Raw genomic sequence first — 10358 nt, 5'->3', positions numbered from 1 at the left:
CGTTGGACAGAACGATTACGGGAGTCGGTGACCAACCTCAGCAATGCGTTCGAAGAGGCCGCTACCGCAGCACACCAAGATCAGCCACCAACCGGCGACGCCAATGGTGAAGATCCGGAGCGGAGGGAATTGCCTCGACAGGCTACCCCTCCACCTCGTGGCACTAGCGATCTTCGAGATCAAATTAACAACCGCCGAGAAGCACGGCGCACACGGGACGACGCAAATCGCTCTCGGCGTCATGTTTCTTCACGGCGCCATGATCGAGGAAACCGCCCAAACGAGGACCCAGAATGCAACGATCGCGAACGGCGGGGGCCAAACAATACTGGTCATGGCCGTCGTCGCAACGACGACGACGAAGGAGATCGGCGCCGAGATAATAGCGAGAGACAACGACAAGATTCCCGGGATCCAGGTCGTCATCCTCGTAATCGTACGCCGGAGCCAAGCGACCCATCGTCATCGTCATCATCCGCGTCCTCTTCATCGTCAGACAGACATCCACGAAGGTCATGCGACCGCCGACAACCCACCGCCCCTAGTGCTGGGTGTAGGGCTTTCGGTCGTTCCCAACGTGATGTCCGATGGCCTGAGAGATTCCGACCCGGGGCCATTGAAAAGTATGATGGGAGCACCGACCCAGAAGAATTCCTTCAAGTCTACTCGATAGTGTTTTATGCTGCCAGAGCAGATGACAACGCGTTGGCGAACTATTTACCAACTGCGTTGAAGGGTTCTGTACGTACATGGCTGATGCATCTTCCCCCCTACTCAATCTCTTCGTGGGCAGACCTGTGGCAACAGTTCGTCGCCAATTTCCAAGGAACATACAAGCGCCACGCGATCGAAGACGACTTACACGCGTTAACACAGAACTCGGGGGAATCATTGAGGGAATACGTTCGGCGCTTCAACGAGTGCAGAAACACAATTCCCGAAATTACCGACGCTTCTGTAACTCGCGCCTTCAAGTCAAGTCCGGTGTCAGAGATCGCTACACTACCCAGGAGTTGGTGACAAGACGCATCACAACTACCCGAAGATTATTCGAGATCGTTGAGCGGTGCGCCCATGTGGATGACGCGCTAAGACGCAAGAACGACAAGCCGAAGACTGGGGGAGAGAAGAAACCAGCCGCAGACGCATCTGAGTCGAATAAGAAGAAAAATCGCAAAAACGGGAAAAGGAAAGCTTAAGCGGAAGTCCTCGCAGCAGAATACGCGAACCCTCCCAAGCGCCCAGACCCACAAGGCAGCGATACAAAGAAATCATGGTGCCCCATACACAAAACGGACAGACATTCTCTGGAGGATTGCCTTGTTTTCAAAAAGTCGCTCGAGAAGCACATGGCGTTTCAAAAAAGCAAGCGAGTACGCGTTGTCGAGAAGAACGAGGAGACACCTCCTCACGAATCGGATCCTGCGTACCCAGGCTCCGACCTCCACGTCTCACACATCTTCAGCGGCTCCACAACATACTCCTCCAAGCGGGAATACAAGAAAGTGGAACGTGAAGTCTGTTCGACGTGGTAGGAGGCTGCACCCAAGATGAAGTGGTCTGAGCAGAGAATAGAGTTCTCGGAAGAAGACCACCCCAAGACATCTGTTATCCCAGGACGATATCCGATTGTGGTCGAACCCACTATTCGGAACGTCAAGGTAGCGCGAGTTCTCATCGACGGTGGCAGCTCGATCAATCTCCTCTTCGCCAGCACTCTGGATGCAATGGGAATTCCACAAAGTGAGTTGACACCAACCGATCAACCCTTCCATGGAATTACTCCCCAATCATCGTCCAGACCTCTGGGCAAGATTACGTTGCCCGTGACTTTCGACCAAGCCAACAACTTCCGAACAGAGCAGATCACTTTCGATGTCGCTGAATTCGATACAGCTTACAACGCCATCATCGGGAGAACTGCACTTGCGAAGTTCATGGCCGCATCCCACTATGCATATCAAGTGCTCAAGATGCCGGGACCGAAGGGAACAATCACTATTCAGGGGAATGCAAAGCTGGCGGTGCAGTGCGACAGGCGGAGCCTCGACATGGTCGAGCAAACGCCCACCCCACCCGCCACGTCTGAGCCACCCAAGAAAGTGAGCAAGCCAAACAAGACGCCGAAGCCGGACGGCGCCATCAAGATCATTCCGCTCAACAGGCTAACCCCGACAAGACTATCAAAATCGGGGCTACACTAGATGAGAAATAGGAACTCGCGCTCATCACCTTCCTCCGCGATAATGTCGACGTGTTTGCTTGGCGCCCGTCCGACATGCCGGGGGTCCCCAGGGAGGTGATTGAGCACAAACTCATGGTGCGACACGATGCCAAGCCAGTAAAGTAAAGACTGCGGAGATTTGCACCAGACTGAAAATAAGCCATACGAGAAGAACTCGACAAACTTCTCAAAGCTGGCTTCATCAGAGAAGTACTTCATCCAGAGTGGCTAGCCAACCCAATCATGGTGCGGAAGGCCAACGGAAAATGGAGAATGTGTGTCGACTTCACAGACCTCAACAAGGCGTGCCCCAAGGATCACTTTCCTCTCCCTCGAATTGATCAGTTGGTGGATTCAACAGCCGGTTGCGAGCTATTAAGCTTCCTCAATGCTTACTTTGGCTACCACCAAATCAGCATGGCAAAAAAGGACGAGGAGAAGACAGCGTTCATCACACCGTTCGGGGTATTTTGCTACGTTAAGATGCCTTTCGGACTGATAACCGCCGGGAATACTTTCCAGCGCACGGTCCAGGGCGCACTTAGCAACCAGCTTGGCAACAATGTCGAGGCTTACGTTGACGACATCATTGTCAAGACCAAGACAAGCGACTCATTAATTGACGACCTGCGGGAAACGTTTGACAACCTCCGACGATATCGCCTCATGCTCAATCCAGAGAAGTGCACATTCGGAGTACCGTCGGGCAAGCTACTCGGATTCCTTGTTTCTGGCAGAGGAATAGAGGCAAATCCCGAGAAGATCAAAGCAATCGAGAACATGAAGTCGCCCACAAGACTTAAGGAGGTACAAAAGCTAACCGGATGCATGGCAGCATTAAGCAGATTCGTCGCTAGGATCGGAGAACGAGGACAGCCTTTCTTCTCTTTGTTGAAGAAACAAGACAAATTTGTATGGACACAGGAAGCCGAAGAGGAATTTATTGCACTCAAGCGCTACCTATCAAACCCACCTGTACTCGTTGCTCCCCAACCTAATGAAGAATTATTCCTTTATATTGCCGCCACGCCATATTCCGTTAGCACTGTCATTGTAGTCGAGAGAGAGAAAGTACAGCGACCAGTTTATTACGTCAGCGAAGCTCTCCATGATGCAAAGACAAGATACCCACAGATTCAAAAACTGCTCTACGCAGTCATCATGACATCAAGGAAGCTACGCCACTACTTTCAAGCCCACAGAGTCACAGTTGTCCCCTCCTTCCCCCTTGGCGAAGTTGTGAGAAACAAAGACGTTGTCGGCCGCATCGCGAAATGGGTAGTCGAGCTAAGCCAATTTGATATCCACTTTGTGCCGCGAACAGCCATCAAATCTCATGTACTCACCGACTTCATGGCCGATTGGACCATGCCAGATAACAAGTCAGACAACCAAGGCGACAATGAGACATGGATAATGGCGTTCGATGGCGCACTCAACAGCCAAGGAGCGGGGGCAGGATTTATCTTGACATCACCCTCCGAAGATCAATTCAAGCACGCAATCCACCTCAACTTCAGGGCAACCAATAATAAAGCAGAATACGAAGGACTACTCGCTGGGATACGAGCTGCAGCCGCACTTGGGGCCAAGCGACTAATCGTCAAAGGGGACTCTGAGCTAGTCGCAAACCAGGTGCACAATGACTACAAATGCTCCAACCCCGAGTTATCCAAGTATCTTGCAGAGGTCAGGAAGCTAGAGAAGAGGTTCGACGGGATCGAGGTCCGACACGTCTACCGCAAGGACAACGTCGAGCCAGACGACCTAGCATGATGCGCATCCAGACGAGAACCGCTCGACACCGGCACCTTTCTCGACGTCCTGATGAAGCCATCGGTGAAAGAAGTTAACGGTGAATCTGGCCCGAGCACCCCCGACATTAGCTCGAAGGACACCGAGGCAGAACGCGCCGTTGCTGACATCGAAACCACAGACGACTGGCGCACCCCATTAATCAAATTCATCAGCAGCGAGGAATTGCCCGAGGACGATACAGAGACCGAGAAAATAACCCGTAAAGCAAAGATCTACTGTATGGTCGGTAACGATTTATACAAAAAAGCGCCAAACGGGATACTTCTCAAATACGTCTCTACCGACGACGGCAGACAACTCCTCCTCGACATACATGAAGGCATATGCGGGTCACATGCCGCCAGTCGGACATTAGTCGGCAAGGCCTTTCGACAAGGGTTTTTCTGGCCAACCGCCCTTAAAGATGCATGCGATATGGTCCAGCGATGTGAAGCCTGTCAATTCCACAGCAAGCACACAAAGCTACCTGCACAAGCGCTCCAGACAATCCCTCTGACTTGGCCGTTCTTGTGCTGGGGGCTAGATATACTTGGGCCATTCCCACGAGGACAGGGTGGCTATAGATTCCTATTTGTGGCAATCGACAAATTCACCAAATGGATCGAAGCACTACCCACTGGGGAAATCAAGGCCGACAACGCCATTAAGTTCGAAGAGGGATATTCTGCAGATACGGACTACCGCACCGCATCATAACTGACAACGGCTCTCAATTCATCAGCGCCGACTTCCAGGATTACTGCATCGGTTTGGGAGTCAAAATATGTTTCGCCTCGGTCTCTCACCCTCAAAGCAATGGACAAGTCGAAAGGGCAAACGGCATAGTACTACAAGGGATAAAAACCCGCGTCTACGACAAACTCATGTCACATGACAAAAAATGGGTTGAAGAACTCCCATCAGTACTATGGGTCGTACGCACCACACCGACAACATCCAACAAGGAAACACCCTTCTTCCTCGTGTATGGCTCTGAGGCCATGCTCCCTAGCGAGTTACGACATCAAAGTACACGAGTACAGAAGCATTTCGACGAGAACCAGGAGGAACAGCGAGACATCGATGTAAACCTTCTCGAGGAGCATCGTGAGCGAGTTGCCGTCCGAGCAGCTAGTTATCAACAAGCCCTCTGCCGTTATCACGAGAAGCGCATCCGAGCACGCATACTTTCGATCGGCGACTATGTCCTCCGACGAGTTCAAAGCCAAGCAGGACGAAACAAACTCTCACCAAAATGGGAAGGACCCTACACAATCACACAAGTCTTGCGGCCAGGTGCATTCAAAATCGCAGACGGCGACGGCCGCGAATTAGCAAATTTGTGGAACATTGACCAACTACGTAAATTCTATGTATGAGTCAATAACGCCGTACCTGTAAGCACCCTTACAGTATCAATAAAGCCTATTTCTAGGCTTCATACCACGACCAAAGTGTTTTCACCCGATGATCCCTTACTCTGATAATACCTAGCGTTGAAACCTATCCTTAGGACCCTTTACGCCGTCTCGACAAGGCCTCCAAGGAACCTAAGGGATCTTCGGCTGGGGACGCCCAAAGCCGATAAGGCCTTGTCAGATCCTTCAGAGACGAAAGACCATGTAAGATCTGGTCATGTAAGAGTTCTCGCCGTGCGTATTAACCAAGCCGTGTAACTGGAAACCGAGCTTTCCAACTTCACGGCTGGGGGCTAGGATCAGAGCTTATTCAACCAAGGCAGATCAAGTGTCCAAGAGCCTTATCATCCGAGAAAATTTCTCCGACGACAAGGCTAGGGGCTAGGGAGAGTGTACGACTCAAACGGCCGAGGTCGTTAACTGATAACACACTCTAACACATAACATCCAGAGTAAGATGCATTTGTTTAAGGAATATTTCTTTATTCACATAATAATTCTTACTGTTTTTTACATAGATCTCCCACTACATTACACTTTTTCCTAAGACATCTGTAGCAGGCCACGAGTACTACCAAGAGGGCCAATGCCAGTTCATAGACTGGAATACCTTCTCGGCTAACGGCGACATCGACCTCGCAAGGTGGTCTATCTCCGCCGAAGTCCTCCGAGAACGAGCAAACCCTTCATGGAGGAATTCGAAATCCAGGCGCGGGCGGTGATCTCGCAGGCAAGCTAGCACATGTCCTCCGGCATATCGGCTCGTTCGACGACACTCTTGCTTCAAGGCTTCGTCAATGCGATTGCCGATGCCATCGAGTTGGGCACAGGCCCCGTTGAGCCACGAGATGTACTCGGCCGCCGACTCTTCAGGATCGCTGTGGACTACTCGAAGCTCCCTGCATACCCAGGCCATTGAGGTACAGCAACTCTTTAAATATGACACAAACCACACCTCGCGGCCTCGGAGCGTTTCCACGGCTTGCTCTTTCTTCACGGCTAGCATGGTTCTCTCGAGTTCCGCCACTTAAAATTTAGTCTTCCAATATTGGATACGACGATCTTGGGTTGCAAGGGCATTCTTGAGACCTGCTAAACATAACGACCACTAAGACAAGCTGGAAACCACTAACCCAACGGAGTTAAAAAGGCTACTCACTTGAGGTGGCTGTCGCCATCTCGACCTCCACATCAAGAGTATGGTCCTCGACGTCGTGTGAGACGTGTGGTTCAAATTCGAGTACCGGAATTATCGCCAGTGACTCGGGCTGCCCGCGCTGCTGGACATCCTCGTCATCAGCATCTCTACAATCGACAAGAAAAACTTCCAAGATCAACATTGAACAAGGGTGGTAATCATATATGCACGAAGGCAACCAGAGTTCAAGATTTACAAATTATAAAAAATACAAGAAGTCCTACTCTTCAAAAAGGGGGAGGACAGACTCCCCCAGGTCACTGACTTCTTCCATCACCTCCTTACGCGTGTCGCTTGCCGCCCCCTGATCCAAGATCTCACGCAGATCGAGTTCAGGGCGCGACAACCTTACACACGCGAGGACGTGACACACCCCGGTGTAGATACCGTTGGACGTCTCCTCCGCGATCCTGGACGTATGCTTGGAGGGGATTTCCCCCATTGCTGTCGCCAGCTCCGCAAGAGAAGAAGTCAACGAGAACTCATCGAGGTTCACCGGGATCGTGGACTTGACGCCGCACTCCTTGGCGAGCTGGTGGAGGCCGGTGTAGGTGACCCGCAGCGAACCACGGATCTCGGAGAGATTGTCTCCAAGTTCCGACATGCGGTCCTCGAGCCCTTTGCTTTGGCGCTCGTTCCCGGCCACAAGCTCCCTCATCTTCGTGAGGTCCTCGCGGGCCTCAGCTAGTTCCCGCACCAACCGCTCGGCAAGCGCGTTTGCCGCTGCCGTCTCCGCCCTCGCCTCTGAGATCTCGCGGCCGATGCCACGAGCACCAGCTTTGAGAAGGCGGCCCATTTCGACTTGGAGCTCCTCCCAGGTGAGGACGGCCTCTGGCAGACTAGGACCCCCAGCGGGATCGCTGATAGGGCCGCTTGGCGTCACCTCCTGACTCCCGACCACGGGCACGACATCTGTCGACACCGTGGTAGGGGATGCGCTGGACGTTCCCCCAGATTTGGCCCGAGCAGCCTTCGCCCGCGCCTCCCTACAAACGACCACGAATCAAAACTCCATTTGAACAGAAGACACGAGAATCCAAAAGTCTGTGTACTAACTTCTCGCCGATCGTCACAATGCTCTGACGTCGCGGAGGTGGAGGAGACGCGTCGGAAGCCTGCAAGACAACCAATGTAGTATGAGAATAAACCTTCCTTGCTACATAACCTAGCGACAAGGTGAAATTACCGAGGGAGTCGCTGCTTTGCGGCGATGTCTGAGCACAGACGAGAACTTCCTCGCCTTGGTCGGAGCTTCGCCACCACTGGTGGTGGCAGCGTCAGACGCCTCCTTGACGACTTTCTCCTTCAGAGATGCCGCCACCTGATGATCCGCGAGCGTTCCGACGACATCAGTCAAAGGAAGGGCCTATGCTAAATCATGTCGTAAGCTGATTTCGAGCAGAGAAGGCGGGACGCTATCGAATGAACTCATATTGATCGCTTCGTCGCGCTCCGTCGCTCCCTTTTCACAAAGGGGCGTGGGGATGTTGCTCACCGTGGTCGGGCCGCTGATCATCACCTGACCAACACGCCGCTCCACGGTTTCGCTGCTCAGACCTGTCAAAAAGGAATCAATTTTTGATAAGTCGAAGAGGAACGCGAGTACAAGCATGTCTAAATGAATGCGAGAAAGATACACCGAGGAGAAACCCGGGTCGCGTCGTCTGGCCTGGAATAGTTATAAGCTGGATGGGCCTGACTTTGGAGCGGCTGGATTCGCCTACCGACGAAGTCTGCAACGACTTCATATCCCGATAAGCCCCGTTCTTGGAGATCATCGATGATGTCGATAAATGATTGGAGAGAGGGGGTCAAGGGGGGCTTGGCGGTCCAGACCGGAATCTTGTCCGGTTGTTCCTCGGGAACAACGAGGACAGGATTTGAATCCTTGATTTCAAGGTAAAACCACCTGTTCCGCCATTTGCTGCGAGAAGATGGACACTGGAAGGGGACATAACGCGACTTCATGCCATCACGAAGTCGGAACCCGACGCAACCGGATACCCTATTGGGTTCCATCTAGCGCAACTCGTAATAAAAGCGAAACAGATTAAGAAAGGGCTCTACCCCAATGTAGGCCTCGCAAAGATGCACAAAGACGCTAAGGAAAGCAATGGAATTGGGGTTCAAGTGCAGAAGAGAAAGCCCATAGAAATTCAAAACCAGTAGAAGGAATTCGGAGGGTGGAGGGAGAAACCCGCAGACAATATAATCTTTGATCGCAACCATGCGACCTAAGATGGGCTGAGGATTAGTACCTCCTGCTTTCCTCTCCGCCTTTTCACGGCCAGGAAGGGCGCCATCCTCCTGGAGCTTCTTCAGGTTTGCGCTGGTGGAAGCCGATTTGCCGAGATCCATCGTTGCTAGAAGATCGCCGGAGATGGACCTAGAGCTGGCGAAGCTAGAGTTCTTTACGGCAGCGGAGAAGGCGAGGAGTGCTAACAGGCGGTGTGTTTGACGGAGTTGGCGGATTTCAAAATGCGCACCCAAAATCCCTTTAAATAGGCGCACCCCCGATGGTGTGAATTCCAAGGAACTGAGAGAAATTCCCGCCGGAAATTTATATGTCCATTACGCGCGGCAGTTTTTGGACTTCAGTTCAAAATTCACTCGTGACCGTTGGGTTTCAAACGGTATGCTCGATTACACATCATCTCCGCGGTTCTTGCACCAGGAATGATAACGTTCTCGACACCCGAAGTCGCGAATGGTCGCACGAGTTCATTTTTTGAGCAGAAGTCGGGGGGCTACTGTCAAGGTTACGGGTCAGGCATACCCCCTACCCTTCGATATACGTTACGTATTGACATGGCATACCCACGCGCACGCGGATATTTCCTTTATGATCTAAGGAAACCTTTCACGAGATCAATAGATGGGAAAAGTCCTTCTCGGACAAGAACTGGGTCACCTACGTATCGTGCTAGGTCTGGTATGTTCGAGTCCCACTCGGAGAGCACCAGACCTGCGATATAAAAGGGACCCCCCGGGGAGGGCATAGATCATCGAATCTCAGTGCCAACATAACCCACACAGCCTACGAAGTCGGAGCCTGCGAGGAGCCAAGTCGTCAAGAGCTAGTCGAATCAGCTCGACTACAATCTCGTCGGATCTGACAAGTTCCATCCTTTCCTTTGTAACCTGTGTTTTCCACCATATAATCCCACATCAACTGGATTAGGGCTATTACCTGTCAAGGGGCCTGAACCAATATAATTCTTGTCTTTTGATTGCTCGATGTCGTACTATGTGGATCCTTGTACCAGCGTACACCAATACCCTCTATATCCGGTCTACGGGTATCACCCGTCGACAAGGAGGGTATCCAAAATTGTAATCGCCGCAACCGCATTCTGCTGTGGGGTGCGAAAAACTGATGTGCCTTCGATGTCTTGTTGTCTGATTAGCTCACGCTCGATGCCCTGATTCCAAAGCACGCTGTCGTCGCTCCTCAGCTTCCCATGTCAATCGCTCGGGCTCCTGCTGCTCATGCAGCAGTCGGGCTTGCTCTTGGGTTTGCCGCTCTTGTTCCAACCGGCGGCGCTTGGCTTCCTATCATGTGCACAGCTCATCGGCCTCGCGTGCCAGACGTTGTTCTTCTGTCTCGTTGTCGGCCATAAAGACGCCAAAAAGAGAGGAGTGTAGTTGTCTTCGTAGTCTTCATCAAGGTCGTCGAAGTTGTTGAAGTCATAGTTGTAGCCGAAGTCGTCATAGTCGAGAA

Source organism: Oryza sativa, chromosome 7 (assembly GCF_034140825.1).
Source record: "Oryza sativa Japonica Group chromosome 7, ASM3414082v1".
NCBI lineage: Eukaryota > Viridiplantae > Streptophyta > Magnoliopsida > Poales > Poaceae > Oryza > Oryza sativa.
This window is presented reverse-complemented; position numbering follows the sequence as displayed.